Source organism: Conger conger, chromosome 13 (genome assembly GCF_963514075.1).
Source record: "Conger conger chromosome 13, fConCon1.1, whole genome shotgun sequence".
Taxonomy (NCBI): domain Eukaryota; kingdom Metazoa; phylum Chordata; class Actinopteri; order Anguilliformes; family Congridae; genus Conger; species Conger conger.
In genome coordinates, this window is record NC_083772.1 from 47,484,366 (window position 1) to 47,500,219 (window position 15,854).

Below are 15,854 nucleotides of genomic sequence, written 5' to 3' on the forward strand. Positions count from 1 at the left end.
TTTGTGCCTTCGTCTGTGTGGACTGCCTTCCTGTTTTTGAATTCTGCCTGTCATCTGACCACTCTTCTGCATGCCCTATATGTACCCGTCTGCCAAGATTTTGACAATTGCCTGTTTCTGGATTGTGTTTTGGATCTGCCCTGTGTCATTAAACCTGCTATTTTCCTTTTACCCCTTAGTCTGTGCTTGGTTCCTCTGTCCCCCAAACCTGACAGAAAATATCTTAGTTGCTACGTGATGGCACTAGAATAAGTGGGACAGGGCAAAACTGGAAACAAAGCATAACACAAGTATGCTTACTGCGAATGCTTGTAAATAAACTCTGAATACACCATGAACTACATTGCCTTATTTACTTTTACCAAATATATTTCAGCATATTTACCATATCATTTATTATAACCATCACCACCATAATAACTATGTATTTGTAACAAGTTGTGTGTTTATTATATATTATCTTCCTTTACTGTTGTTATGATCGATTTCTCCTTATTATGTTCTGAGTTGGTTTGCTAAATATTTTTCAGATTTATTGTTGTCTTTGTAGTAAATTTTGTTGAATATTCCATCTATCCATTATCTTAACCCGCTTATCCTGAACAGGGTCGCAGGGGGGCTGGAGCCTATCCCAGCATACAAAAGGCAGGAATACACCTGAAATTAAATTGAAATTTGGTCTCTTATTTCCTTTATGGTTTGTTTTTTGGGTGATGTGGTTAATGTTGAGATTGAAGCTAATTGGTGAATTGGTGGTCAGAAATGGTGATTGGATTAATTTTGGTGTTGGATATACACTCACCGATCACTTAATTAGGAACATTTTTACTTTAATACACCTACTTATTCATGCAGTTAATAATGATATAGCACCATTCAGGGTCAGCTATGGTATTTTTGTGAATTAGTGGTACTTTTTTGTTAATGATAATTGAGACACCTCTCAGATTCAACATTCTTGTCACGTTTCAGGTCTGTCTCGCCATGTTTTATGTTGATTTATGTTTATTTATGTTGTCTTAGTCACGTAGTGTCTTATCATGTATTATGTTGTCTAGGTTCGTCATGTTGTTTAGTTATGTTTCGTTACGATTTATTTTCTTGTCATGTCTAGTTATGTTTTCGTACGATTTTATTACCTGGTTATGTTGAGTGATTATCGTCTTAGTTTCGCTTTGTGTTATGTTTTGATGCATGTTTATTGTTACGTTAACTGGTCGTTGTTATGCATACACTTTTACATGTTTTTCCGCAAACCTTGCGTTCCGCCTTTTCTCTCTCTCTCTCTCTCGTTCTGTCATTCACTCCCCTAAGTGTTTCCATTTGTCTATTTACTAAAACTACTAACGCTAGATCAGGATTGGGTAGAGACTAACAAACTAATCATGTGTTCATGTTACCTTACGTTTCTCGTGCATGTCATTTACTAATTTACTAATGCTAGGGCAGGATAGGTTTATTACTAACGATTACTAATCTCCTTGTTAAACTTGTCATCCATCGCACCTGTTTTCCATTTCCTTGCTACGCTATAACTAATTGTCTACACCTGTCTACACCTGCATTTATAGCCCAGTCGCGCAACTGTTCACTGCGAAATTGTCTGCCTCTGTTTTCCACGCAACTCTTGAGCATTTACTGTTTTGATTACACGTTACGATCCAAGCCCGTTACCGACTATTGATTATTGATTTCTGTTTTGTGACCATCGTTTGTTTTTTGACTACGTCCCCGCCTACCGTTTTTGTACTTTTGCCCCGCTGATTGTTTCATGGTTTCGACTCCCGCTTCGCCCACGACTACGCCTCTGCCTGCCGTCCGCCTGTTCATCTGCCCCGCTGACCGCTCTCCTGCTACCGGACCTCCCTGCATGCCTACCGACTACGAGATTGCCTCTTCCCTCGGCACCGTGCTTTTTGTTTGTTTTGTATTTGTTTGGCTGGATCTTCGTGTATGGACTTTGCTTGTGTTGACTACGCTCCTGGGACTTCTGAGTCGTGCATTTTGGGTCCAACCCCCACGCACCCGTCTCAATTCTGATTGAAATGTTGTGTTCACTTTCTGAGAGGTGTATTTCCCGTAATAAACATATATCAGCTTGAATTTTAGTACTCTTTGCTGGTGATGTTCTAACTAATGAACTTGAAAGAGTACATTAGCCATACATTCATCTGTTCATAGTATAGCCACATAGATGGGATGGCAAATAGACAGAACATAGAACATATACTATTCAGGAGACAGAACATATGCAAACCATGGGGTAGGGGATACAGATAAATACATATACAGTAGACATGAATGACTGGATGATTAATATGTACATCTCAAATCTGTTCTAAATGTTCTGCTGACTCTTTACAAAGCCATTTAAGGAGCAGGAACATCTCTTCACTTGGTGACAAATCTAAACCTACAGCAGTGTTTTGAAAAGAGTGTTTCCAGGCCTGTAGCAACAAGCTCATGATGAGCAATGTACCTTACAAAATCACGAATGTTTGAATCACCATCGTGATTTGGAGGTGCAAGATTAAATGTAACAGTAGCATGGTAGCATGTTTGTGATATTGAGCATTGAAGATTTGGTCTGGATAGTAATTCTGTGCCCTGGAAATTCCAAACACCTGAATAGTGATTCACACAGACAGGGAAGTGACTCGGACTCAGAACTACATAAAGACACAGACATCACAAGGGAAGACAAGTGCGATGAATAACAAATGTAAACAGAAAACCAGACATGAATATGAAAAATAATAAATTTACAAAAATACAAAATAACTAATAAACAGAAATCGGGAATATTACAAGTCTTTTGGTGTTGGTAATATGGATACCTCAGCACTCAACAGTCATGTACGAAGGCAAGGCCATGTCAAAGTTGCTGGACAATTACATTACATTACATTACATTATTGGCATCTGGCTCTTATCCAGAGCGTCGTACAGTTGACTAGACAATCCTCCCCCGGAGCAATGCAGGGTTAAGGGCCTTGCTCAAGGGCCCAACGGCTGTGTGGATCTAATTGTGGCTACACTGGGGACCGAACCACCAACAGGCCGCCCCACATTAAGCAGTGAGAAGAATAATGCATGTGATGAGGGTGACATCCTCAAAAGACACAGGAGAGGGAAGAGAGGGAACTTGTAGAGGGACATTTTCTAATCCTGATTTTTGTATGTTTTGTAAATCTGTTATGCAGTCTATAAAGTATGTATAAACTGTGTTTAATACATTAAGTGTGAGAAACTGCTGAGCTGAAACATTCAGACTGCAGCATGTGACAGTTCATAAGGGGAGGCTGGGTTTGGGCTTTAAAATACATTGAGCAAAAGGTAATGTTGACTGAGGAAGAGATATTGAAGTGGGGAATAACATGTTTACAAGAAACGATACACCTTACAAAGCAGAAAAGATAAGGTATGACATCAAGCCCTGGCTTCTGTGTATTTAATGTGTCCACACCAACCCAACCCCCTGATCAGCAATCAATGTGACACACTTTTGGTAGTAAACATCTTCAAGAAATCCTGATATTGTAATTTGGACATGTAAGACTGGTAAATGCTTAGACAGCTTAAAATTGTGTTATGTGTGTCATGTGTTAAGCGAAGCGACAGGTATAAAGAGGGACCACCCCTCTTGCATTTTGGGGAAAGCACATAACCCCATTCTTTCTTGGCTTGCAAGTACGAATAAAGTCTTAAAATACTCTTGTTGTGTTCACCCTCTGCTGAAATAGGAATAAGAGGATATTTCCACGACAGAGCTTTGCGTAGTCGGCAGATTCCTAACTCAGTTTTTCTCCTTAAGAAAGGAACCAAGTTTCTGACCAAAGGGAGCAGACAGTGTAGACTGCGAGGACCAGGTCCTGAGAAGCTGAACCTGCTTGGTAGCTGTAGTCAGTTCACCGTTCAGAAGCAGCAAACCCGCCGGCAGAAAGCTATTGCCCAGGGAGTGAATAATAAGGAATCCGACAAAATGTAAAAACCAGCAGAAGGTGAGCAAAACAGAGTATGTTGTCAAGAGGTACCTAAGGAAAAGGAATCCTTAATCACTCCCTACTCCCCAGCTAGACTACTCCGGTCTGCCAGCTCTGGTTGTCTTATTGTTCCCTCACTACGTGCACCTGGTGGTCGAGCTGCACGTTCACGCCTGTTTTCCGTTCTGGTTCCTCAGTGGTGGAATGACTTGCCTATGACTGTCAGGACAGCAGAATCCCTCCCCCTATTTCAACACAGACTAAAAACACACCTTTTCAAACTATACCTTAGCCCCCCCCCCCCCCCCTTCTGATATTCCTCTTGTCCAACCCCCCCAAAAAAATAAATAATCATTTGCACTTACAATGACTGTATTTTTGTTTATAACAGCCCTTCATGTGTATTTTACTAGTTATGGATGTGATGCTTTGGAAGAACCTATGCACTTGTAAATCGCTTTGGATTAAAAGCATCTGCCAAATGACTAAAATGTAAACGTAAATGTAAACAGCTGGACATAGGATTTGCCACAAAAGCAAGCTGAAAAGCTCCAGGAAAATCCAGTGAATATACGGGTGTTCAAGAAAAAATGTGTCACCTACCTTACTGTGGGGGTGACATGGCTCAGGCAGTAAGAGCAGTTGTCTGGCAGTCAGAGGGTTGCCGGTTCGATCCCCCGCCCGGGCTGTGTCGAAGTGTCCCTGAGCAAGACCCCTAACCCCCAAATGCTCCTGACGAGCTGGTCGGGGCCTTGCATGGCAGCCAATCGCCGTTGGTGTGTGAGTGTGTGTATGAATGGGTGAACGGAGAAGCATCAGTTGTACAGCGCTTTCGATAATGGTGCTATATAAATGCCTGCCATTTATTGTGACCTGCAAGAAAATGATGGAGAGAAGTCCTCTGATGTACCCGGCAGTGCAGCTCGTGAGCTCCATTGACCCCATGACCATGGCAACAGAAGCTGAGAGGGCAATATTTGAGAAACTCTTACAGGTTCTCCATGGGATGGTACACTGCCTCTGAGTGTGACAAAGTTCTTGCTCAGCATAAAGAATTCTCATTGTATGTCAATGCAAACCATGAACCATACATCTAGAGCTCCTAAAACTTAACTTAAGATATTTTAAATTATTATGCCTGAAGGCTAAAAAACTCAAATCAAAGTTTATTCTTAAACTCAACAATCTTATAATTAATGGAAGCATATTGACTATTGGGCGGCACGGATGGTGCAGTGGGTAGCACTGCCGCCTCACAGCAACGAGGTCCTGGAATTTGAATCCCCGTCGGTCGGTCCTCTCTGTGTGGAATTTGCATGTTCTCCCCGTGTTCGCGTGGGTTTCTTCCAGGTATTCCAGTTTCCTCCCATAGTCCAAAGACATGCAGGTTAGGCTGATTGGAGAGTCTAAATTGCCCGTAGGTATGAGTGTGTGAGTGAATGGTGTGTGTGCCCTGTGATGGCCTGGCGACCTGTCCAGGGTGTATTCCTGCCTTTCGCCCAATGTATGCTGGGATAGGCTCCAGCCTGCAACCCTGTTCAGGATAAGCGGGTTAGGATAATGAATGAATGAATGAATGAATGAATGAATGAATGAATGAATATTGACTATTGGCTATTGACGTGTAGGGTTCATGAAGCTTGCACTATATTCTCTCCATTGAGAGTCTAGCCTCCATCATGGGGCAATTCTTTCTAACATGCCCCCGCTGGCCACAATGCCAGCAACCCTGCCCTAGCATTTCAGACTTCCAGAATTATAAAGCAGAGCAGTGTCTTACTTCTGGGATGAAAAATCAGAGGAGAGTCACACTCCTGGATGGTAAACCAGAGGAGCTAACTTAGCGTATTAAGTTAGGTTAGTTAGCTGCATGTATTATTCTTGACAAATAGGTTATAAGCCGACTAGCCAGTTGGCTAACGTTGCACTGTTATCTCACTAGGCTGGCTAGCAAAATTAGCAGGATATTTAATTTGTTTGTGTTTAATTTCATACAGTGCAGGTCAAGAAAATGGTCACCCCTTAGTTTAGCTTTATTAATGGCTAGCCAATATAGCTAGTTAGCTAAAGTCCTGACGAAGGAGTGCAGCTCAGAAAACTCCATCCTGGAGTGCTGTAAGTTTTCCGTTTATGTACGCCGACCCAGCTGGTATCTTTTTGGCTGCCCTCGATTCTGATTATTTACTGTACTCCATTTTCAGAAATTGAGTGCTTGCTTCCCACTTTATACAGTCTGTCAGACTGGCTGCTGCTACTAGCCTACTGGCGATACTGCTGTTGAACATAATGGTTTTGTGATTCTCATGTCCATTTAATAATAGGCTAGAACTTTAAATGATCCTCATTCATGGTTATCATAGTGTTTCGCCATGTTAAGTCTATGGACAATTCATCATTGAAATGTAGAATTTTGAAGTCTCATTCAAATGTACTAAAAATGTACAGTCATGAAATTAGAAAAAGCATGTGTATTTCTGAATTAAACACAGAATGAGTGGTCTTGCCCAGAACAATGAATTTACCTGTCATGGAAACGCGTTTTGGAACATCAAGAAAAAAGTCATAACATTTATGTCATAACACTATTTATTTCTTTCGCTGTGTGATCCTTTGTGTGTGTGTCTGTTTACTTCTGCCTTCAGACACGTGACATTTTCAGATACTGCGTAATGGCTTCAGCTTGTTTGTTTATTCATACGGAAAAACTGATCAAAGGTACGCATTTCACACGATTGTAAAACATTGATGGGGAATGTGGTTTAGTAGCAGTCCAGCCAGCCGTAGTTTAGAAGAACACGCATGACTCTTTTTGTGTAGTAGTTGTACTCGGTCTGCCGGGCACCATCAGAGAAATAAATGTAGCCTGTAGGGAGAAAAAGCGGATATATATCAGCCAGAATTACAGATAAGCAAATACACAATTATTATACTGACTCTTCAGTGAGAGAGAGAGAGAGAGAGAGAGAGAGAGAGAGATGAGAATACTGAGGTTGAAAGAATTGATAACTAAAATAAATATATTTCATCCATGAAAATGTCCTCCTGTCAATGTATTTGAGATAAGGTGACCTCTGTTTTAAGTTTCTGTAACATACTGTATGCGGTATTACCATAGTTCTCAAAGGCAGCATCGACCTTTAATCCAATTCCAGGGAAGTCAAAAAAGATATACCGAGGATATCCTGGGTCCATCTGTCCTGTGGTTTCATCATAACTGTAACAGACATCAGGGGTGCATGAACATGCATGACCACATTCAACATACACATGAAAAATTAATGTACCATTTTTCTCTTTTGTCAAGATGAGACTAAAGATTTAAGGGGTTTTGCATAATTTCATCATAGAAAGAAATGTCATCCCTCACCACTTCCACTTCATAATAGTACAGTTTTTTTTTCTGTAAGGCACTAACTTATGACAGGAAACACTAATGTATATGTACATTTGAACAACTTTATATCCACACTTTTTTCATTCAATTTAGGAGCCAAATCATGAAGTGCAAACGGTTTTTACTGTCAGTGCTGTTTTCTGTTCAGGGTTCTGGTTATATGGATAAAAGTGAAAAGACTTCTAAGGGAGCAAAGTCCACTACTGTTTAAAAATGCATGAATGAATTAATGATTGGCAAATACATTAATTAAGCATGAAATTAACCTTTCATTAGTTAATGCATTTCCTACAACTAATGCATTTGTTACATGCTATTTATAGCAAACCGTAGGATGAACTTGAAATTAGTTAACAAATAATTAACTGACTTTTTCATTCCAATATGAATTGGCAATAACTAATGTAGTTGTTAACATGAATTAATGATGTACAAATGCATTAACAGAGCTGTACAAATGTAACTTCTCAGTAGTAGCTAGTTAACAACTACATTACTTTATATTAAAAAAAAAGCAAGCTATGTGCGTGGTGTGGGACGGCACGGTGCTGACCTATAATACTGGCTGTTCACAAAGAAGAGGGTCCTTCTGGTCATTGACACATGGACAGCGGAATCGATCTTCTTCACTGAGGAGGGGAATCCAAATGTGGAGATGGGTTTGGGGTAGCCAGCCTGCGTCCTGTAACCCTTTACTCCCCAGTATTGATCACCTGCAAACAGTAGAACATTTGAGATTCAGAGAATACTGACCGAGGGTATGAGCAGAAGTGAATCAAGAGTATATTTAGTTGTTTTTAGTGGGCATAGTACAGTATGTTTGAGTTTGCTTGATTGTTACCTCCCAGACACTATAAATAGCTACATATTTGAAATAGATTTGTACAGATGTTTCTACTTTCTCACACATGAATTTGATGTGCTGTACCTTGGAAAAGAAAGGAAATGTCCTTAGCTCTCATTTCGTAAGCAGCATCTACGTAGTCGATCTGAGGCCAGGTTTTTTTGACTTCCTTTAGCCTTACTCCAGAGAAGAAGCGTCCTTTCTTCCAGAAGTATCTGCAAGTCAACATTGTGAATTTAAGATATTTAAAACAGAAATACATTTTGGGACACAACTGAAGGAGAAGACATACTTTATAGAACTCTGCAGGGTCGTGTCTTCCTAGTGTCTTCCTAGTTACTTAGGAGCAGTGGGGAGCCACAGTGTGGCACCCAGAGAGCAATGTGGGGTTAAGGGCCGAACAGCTGCACGATTTTTATCATGGCTCTACTGCGGCTGGAATCACCAACCTTCCAGGCCCCACCTTAGCCACTAGGCTACAGGCTGCTCCAGTCATGTACCTTAGCCACCAGGCTACAGGCTGCTCCAGTCATGTACCTTAGCCACTGGGCTACAGGCTGCCCCAGTCATGTACCTTAGCCACTGGGCTACAGGCTGCTCCAGTCATGTACCTTAGCCACTAGGCTACAGGCTGCCCCAGTCATGTACCTTAGCCACTAGGCTACAGGCTGCCCCAGTCATGTACCTTAGCCACTGGGCTACAGGCTGCCCCAGTCATGTACCTTAGCCACTAGGCTACAGGCTGCCCCAGTCATGTACCTTAACCACTAGGCTACAGGCTGCCCCAGTCATGTACCTTAGCCACTAGGCTACAGGCTGCTCCAGTCATGTACCTTAGCCACTAGGCTACAGACTGCCCCAGTCATGTACCTTAGCCACTAGGCTACAGGCTGCTCCAGTCATGTACCTTAGCCACTAGGCTACAGACTGCCCCAGTCATGTACCTTAGCCACTAGGCTACAGGCTGCTCCAGTCATGTACCTTAGCCACTAGGCTACAGGCTGCCCCAGTCATGTACCTTAGCCACTAGGCTACAGGCTGCTCCAGTCATGTACCTTAGCCACTAGGCTACAGGCTGCTCCAGTCATGTACCTTAGCCACTGGGCTACAGGCTGCCCCAGTCATGTACCTTAGCCACTAGGCTACAGGCTGCTCCAGTCATGTACCTTAGCCACTAGGCTACAGGCTGCCCCAGTCATGTACCGTAGTCACTAGGCTACAGGCTGCCCCAGTCATGTACCTTAGCCACTAGGCTACAGGCTGCCCCAGTCATGTACCTTAGTCACTAGGCTACAGGCTGCCCCAGTCATGTACCGTAGCCACTAGGCTACAGGCTGCCCCAGTCATGTACCTTAGCCACTAGGCTACAGGCTGCCCCAGTCATGTACCGTAGTCACTAGGCTACAGGCTGCCCCAGTCATGTACCGTAGCCACTAGGCTACAGGCTGCCCCAGTCATGTACCTTAGCCACTAGGCTACAGGCTGCCCCAGTCATGTACCTTAGCCACTGGGCTACAGGCTGCCCCAGTCATGTACCTTAGCCACTGGGCTACAGGCTGCCCCAGTCATGTACCTTAGCCACTAGGCTACAGGCTGCTCCAGTCATGTACCTTAGCCACTAGGCTACAGGCTGCCCCAGTCATGTACCGTAGTCACTAGGCTACAGGCTGCCCCAGTCATGTACCGTAGCCACTAGGCTACAGGCTGCTCCAGTCATGTACCTTAGCCACTAGGCTACAGGCTGCCCCAGTCATGTACCGTAGTCACTAGGCTACAGGCTGCCCCAGTCATGTACCGTAGCCACTAGGCTACAGGCTGCCCCAGTCATGTACCTTAGCCACTAGGCTACAGGCTGCCCCAGTCATGTACCTTAGCCACTGGGCTACAGGCTGCCCCAGTCATGTACCTTAGCCACTGGGCTACAGGCTGCCCCAGTCATGTACCTTAGCCACTAGGCTACAGGTTGCCCCAGTCATGTACCTTAGCCACTAGGCTACAGGCTGCCCCAGTCATGTACCTTATCCACTGGGCTACAGGCTGCCCCAGTCATGTACCTTAGCCACTAGGCTACAGGCTGCCCCAGTCATGTACCTTAGCCACTAGGCTACAGGCTGCCCCAGTCATGTACATTAGCCACTGGGCTACAGGCTGCCCCAGTCATGTACCTTAGCCACTGGACTACAGGCTGCTCCAGTCATGTACATTAGCCACTAGGCTACAGGCTGCCCTAGTCATGTACCTTAGCCACTAGGCTACAGGCTGCCCCAGTCATGTACCTTAGCCACTAGGCTACAGGCTGTCCCAGTCATGTACCTTAGCCACTAGGATACAGGTTGCCCCAGTCGTGTACCTTAGCCACTAGGCTACAGGCTGCCCCAGTTATGTACCTTAGCCACTAGGCTACAGGCTGTCCCAGTCCTGTACCTTAGCCACTAGGCTTTTGTACCTTACTCACCCATTTTTGAAGAAATAAAGCTCGCGTCTAATGCTTGTTGCAGCATCAAAAACCAGGTCACGGCTGCATTGCTCATCTTTCGGATTGGGTCTGGGATCTGGTTTGGGATCTGGTTTGGGATCTGGTGTAGGTTCTTCGGGTTCTGGGTCCGGTGTGGGTTCAGGTTCAGGTTCAGGCGTCGGGTCAGGTTTGTCTGTTGGTGTGCGTGATCCTTAATCGAAGCAAAGAAAGGGGGTTGGGGGGGGTCAGTGTAACCGTGCATTAGCTCTTACGAAAAGCAGGCCAAGGCCCCCCAGGCTCCCAGCCACACGGGAGCACACACTGCAGTGCTCCTGGTGTGTGGCTAAAGGGGGCTCAGTGCTAACTGAAGAGGCACTGATTATTACAAATTCAGAAAGAGGAGAAAATGTTTACGCAATATTAAATATTAAATAAACACTCAGAAGCATTGATACATTTTCACACAATGGGTTTCAGTGATGAAACGGTCTCAGCTGTTCACATGTGATTGGGTCCCAAACGGGGAAATCATAAATGAAGATTTTTGTGATCCGAGATCTAGCCTAAATTATTGACACTGGTTAAACATGTAGTCCATCAGTTGCAGTTTGTCAGCTAATTGACAGTAGCTCTCGCTATTTGTAGCCCTACAATGAATCATAAACAGTGCATGCAACAGTGCAAATATAGGTATAAAATGATATCATGATTTTTTTCACTTGAACGGTTGCAAAACTTGCTAATGGTCATTCATGTGACTTACATTACGTAGGTTTTACCGACAGGTCGGGGGTATCGGTGCCGTCAGTATGCACCCATGTTTCCCACGTGGAATTACAACTCAGAGGATGACCTTTTCAAACTGTAGTCCTACCTCCTGATTTCCCCCGCCCCCCCTTTCTGAAAATTATGATGACGACAATATGTTTAGAACAGCATTCCATGTGTATTTTCTTCGTTATGGATGTGATGCTTTGACTTGTGGTAGAACCTATGCACTTGTAAGTCGCTTTGGATTAAAAGCGTCTGCCAAATGACAAAAATGTAAATGTAAATGACGTGAGCCGTTTTTCCCAGTCGAAAGGTGGTCATTTAAGTTATTCTGACATGACATGAACGCAGCATTAGGCTCTGTTACTATGGCTGACCTCTCTTTATATTACATTTACTGCTTTATTAGAATATTTGGGGCATGGCCACACCACCACTTTGTTTGAGGCTTGGACGCCTCAGTGAAGCCTGGATGGCAGCAGCTTGTTGAAATAGTAAACTAATCATGACAGGGTTAGCCAACCAGCAAGCTCAGTAACATGAATACAGATAGGCTAGATTTCATAAAAATACATTAAGGAAAAGCTGCCAGCGAAGTAATATGTACACATAATCTGTCGTTGGAGGAGCTGAAGCTGCTGCCTTCCAGGCTTCGCTGATGGAAGGAAAGTACCATGGGTACATTGACTCCCGTTTATTGTTAAACTATTTTCTTTTTACCTGTTGCTAAGTGCATGAGTCTTGCCCAGCTCTGACAATCCACTGCTTACACTGTGGACTAAAATAAAAACTTCAATCCCTGCTTCTTCTTTTAATTTTGTCGTTTCTTGGCTATCTCTTTAAACAGCCGAAATTCCAAGCTCCTTATGTGGTATTTTAGGGGGGTAAATTTATGCAAATTCTTTAGCATGAATTGTCTATGCATGTTTGATGAATGAATTAATTGTTTGTCAGGTTCCAATCACACATAAACTTGCACACATATTTCCGAAAATACTGATAAATGAGGCCCATTGAATCATGCAAGAGTACAAGAGGCAGGAACAGTTTATGTCTGTTTTAGAAAATGCTACTAAAATGTGTTTAGCTCAAAGGATTGGGCTATACTGTGTGGTTCTGAGACCTGACTTTAAGTTCTCTGTTTGGATTTTACAGGCTACAAAAGTCTCCATGTATGATGTGTAATGGAGTATCTTTACCATACAAAGCCTGGGCGCCATTCCTGTCATCTTCAGGGAGCTGGTACCCGTCGGTGTCTGTGTACTGATAGGTGGGGAACATGAGCGCTTTCCGGTCCCTGGAGTGATCCAACCCGAGGGCGTGGCCAAACTCATGGGCAGCCACCAGGAGAAGGTTCACACCTGGAAGCATTGGGACTTTGTTAGATCACCCTGCTGAAAAAAACGTATATTATATTTAAAATATTTTGAAATAGTTGGTAGTTGGTTGGTCAGTTCAGACCAGCTCCCAGCTTGACATGGATTGACAAGTTCAAACAGCTACCAGCTCAGACAACTACCAGCACTAGCTGGTTAACCAGCTCATACCCAGCTAGACCAGCTTTATTACTAGCTTGGCCATGCTGATTGACCAGCTCATACCCAGCTATGACCCCGCACCACCAGCAGTGCTGCTCTCAGAGTTCACCCCTGCTTACCCCTTCGGCTGAGAGACCAGGGCTCGTCATCGTCAAAGTGCGTGTCCCCTCCCTGGTTCCGTCCCGGTGAGTTTGCATGGGCAAGGACACCATTGCGTCCATCGAAAGGATAGAAGTCCCCATGATCTGATTTGGAAAAATGCAGGATAGACTTTATGCACTTGGACACTTTATGCACTTGGCCTATTGCAGGGGGGATAATGCAGTGGCTTTGGAGATCCTCAGGTTCTGCTGGTCTTCACGGTTACCGAGAACTTAACCCTTGTGTTGTCTTAAGGGTGAAAAATGTTTAACATCAGAGAAAACCCCTTAAATGATCTTTTTTCAACTTAAAATTTGATGACAAAGCTTGTGATGAGTGACAGGTTGTTTCTTCATGCAAAATCGATTTGGTGTTTAATATTCAATTAAGCTGCTTTATTTTATGGGTTCATTTAAGGCGGGTAATTTCTGACCCTTAGGACAAGGGGAGTATACAGAATGTTAAGAATTCACTTCTACACTTTTTTTTTTTCTACATATTTTTTTTCTACATATTTTAAGGTTTTTTTTTTAAGGCACATTTTCCTTCATTAGTGAACTTTTGTACACTGTAAACAACACTGTATAACATTATAGATGATATAGTTTTACCAGCACAACTTCATTATAGATGATCTGTTGTGGTCTACAGTATTTTCAGTAAGGTACTAATTCATGGTAGGAAATCCAAGAAACATAATGTACATTTGTATGGCTTCATTTTGTTAAAATGATTTACAGTACACTCTATGCCTCTGGAGAACTAGACACCATGACCTTGTGTGAATCAGATTACTGGTGTGAATTATTTAGCTGATGCTTTTTATCCAAAGCAGCTTACAGTTGATTAGACTAAGCAGGGATCAATCCCTCCCTGTGGGGGCAAACTGCTTGAACCACCAGCCTTCCAGGTCCCAGTCCAGCACCTTTGCCTTAGCCACGAGGCTACAGACTTCCAGATCCCAGTCCAGCACGTTTGCCTTAGCCACAAGGCTACAGGCTTCCAGGTCCCAGTCCAGCACCTTTGCCTTAGCCACAAGGCTACAGGCTGCCTTTCCATACTCACCGCCACCTTTGAAGAGTATCATGATGTCCGCTGTCCCACTGGTGATCTGCTCAAAGTTGAGTGGAGTGATGTCGCTGTACAGCTTGAAGGCCTTAGCCAGGGTGCTGTCCACTTCACTCTCGGTCAGATCCCGTGTGTACCGAGTCACTCTGGAGAATTTTTAATAAGTCATGCTGCTGACCAAAATGTAGCCATCATATACTAAAGTGACTGTACAGGTAAATCTGTGAATGGATTCAGACTACATTGCATGGGGTTCTTATGGTATGTATTAAGCATCAACAAAATTAGGGAAAGCAAATGCATTTCAACTTACTATATCAGTCTAAACATTTCCATCTATTCCTATGTGGGGATTGATTTGGTGGAATTACTTTTTGCGATGTATTACCAGACTCTATTGGGTCAGGGTCCTTCATGACATCAAGAGGGACCTCACCCAATGGCCAATAACTGCGTCTCGGTATAGTGATACAGTGGGTAACACCTTCCCTTCACAACAACAATCACCGGGGTTTGAATCCCGACCGGTCTGTGTTGTGTTTGCATTCTCCTATTCCGTTACCAACCTTATCCCTCTCCCAGTCTCCCTCCTCCAATACAATTTACTTGGTGATGGTACATTGTGGGAGGAGGGGTGGACCACAGACAGACATACAGAATTTATGTCTGACTCAAATGTGTGCTATTATAGTTATTTACATTACTTTGAATAGATATTTGGTGGATGTGTAGTGCATACATCCTGACATAATTCATGGTTATTTCATATTGTCCAGCCAGTTTACAATCACTTTAAGTAGAGTCTTGCCTGAATTTCAGTAAATAAATCTTTTTTTAAATTATGAGTTATCTGAAGGAAATTCTAGGTCTAAAAGGATTATCAAATATTTTAAAAAAGTATTTCAAATATAATATTTTGCAAAGATCAGAGGCATAATCACTCTGATTAGTTCTGTTAAAGATGTGGTGATTGGCTAATTGGAGCACCTTTTCAGAGCTTTGTTGAATGCCTCAGTAGTTATGGCCCTTTGTTGCAACAATTTTTTATATTAAGAGTAAAAAGACTAATGTTTATACAAGCAACTGGATAAGCCTCAGCTGCTTCGTTTAAAAGTTCATGCAAGCAGAGGCTGAAGTCTGGAACGTACTTTGTGAATGTTTTACCTGTAGGTGATGGTGGTCTTTTCCCATTTGGGTTTCCCGTGGAAGTGTCCATATCTCGAGATGTCAGAAACACCACATCTGGACTGATTCATCATCTCCAGTGTGTTTTTGTCCAGTTTACCCGTCACCTCCAGGCCAAAGAACGACTGCATGGTTTCTAGATCGTTCTTAAAGGTGGATAAACTGATTCTCTTCGCTGTTGAGTTGGTGGTGCCCACATCTTTGTAGAACTGGGACAGGTAGTCCTGCACAAAGATAAAATCAAATATTTGAACTACTCATTAGCCTCCTGAATGCAGCTGCTGCAGGCTGCCAGTGTAAACCATGTATGCTCCCTGCAGACTGCTAGAGTAAACCATGTATGCTCCCTGCAGACTGCTAGTTTAAACCATGTATGCTCCCTGCAGACTGCTAGTGTAAACCATGTATGCTCCCTGCAGACTGCTAGTTTAAACCATGTATGCTCCCTGCAGACTGCTTGTGTAAACCATGTATG

General features: G+C 43.2%; 1 pseudogene; it reads right to left on the reverse strand.

Moving 5' to 3' along the window:
• LOC133107602 (uncharacterized) overlaps positions 1-15,854 on the reverse strand; it is a 980,437-nt pseudogene that overhangs the window by 948,814 nt on the left and 15,769 nt on the right.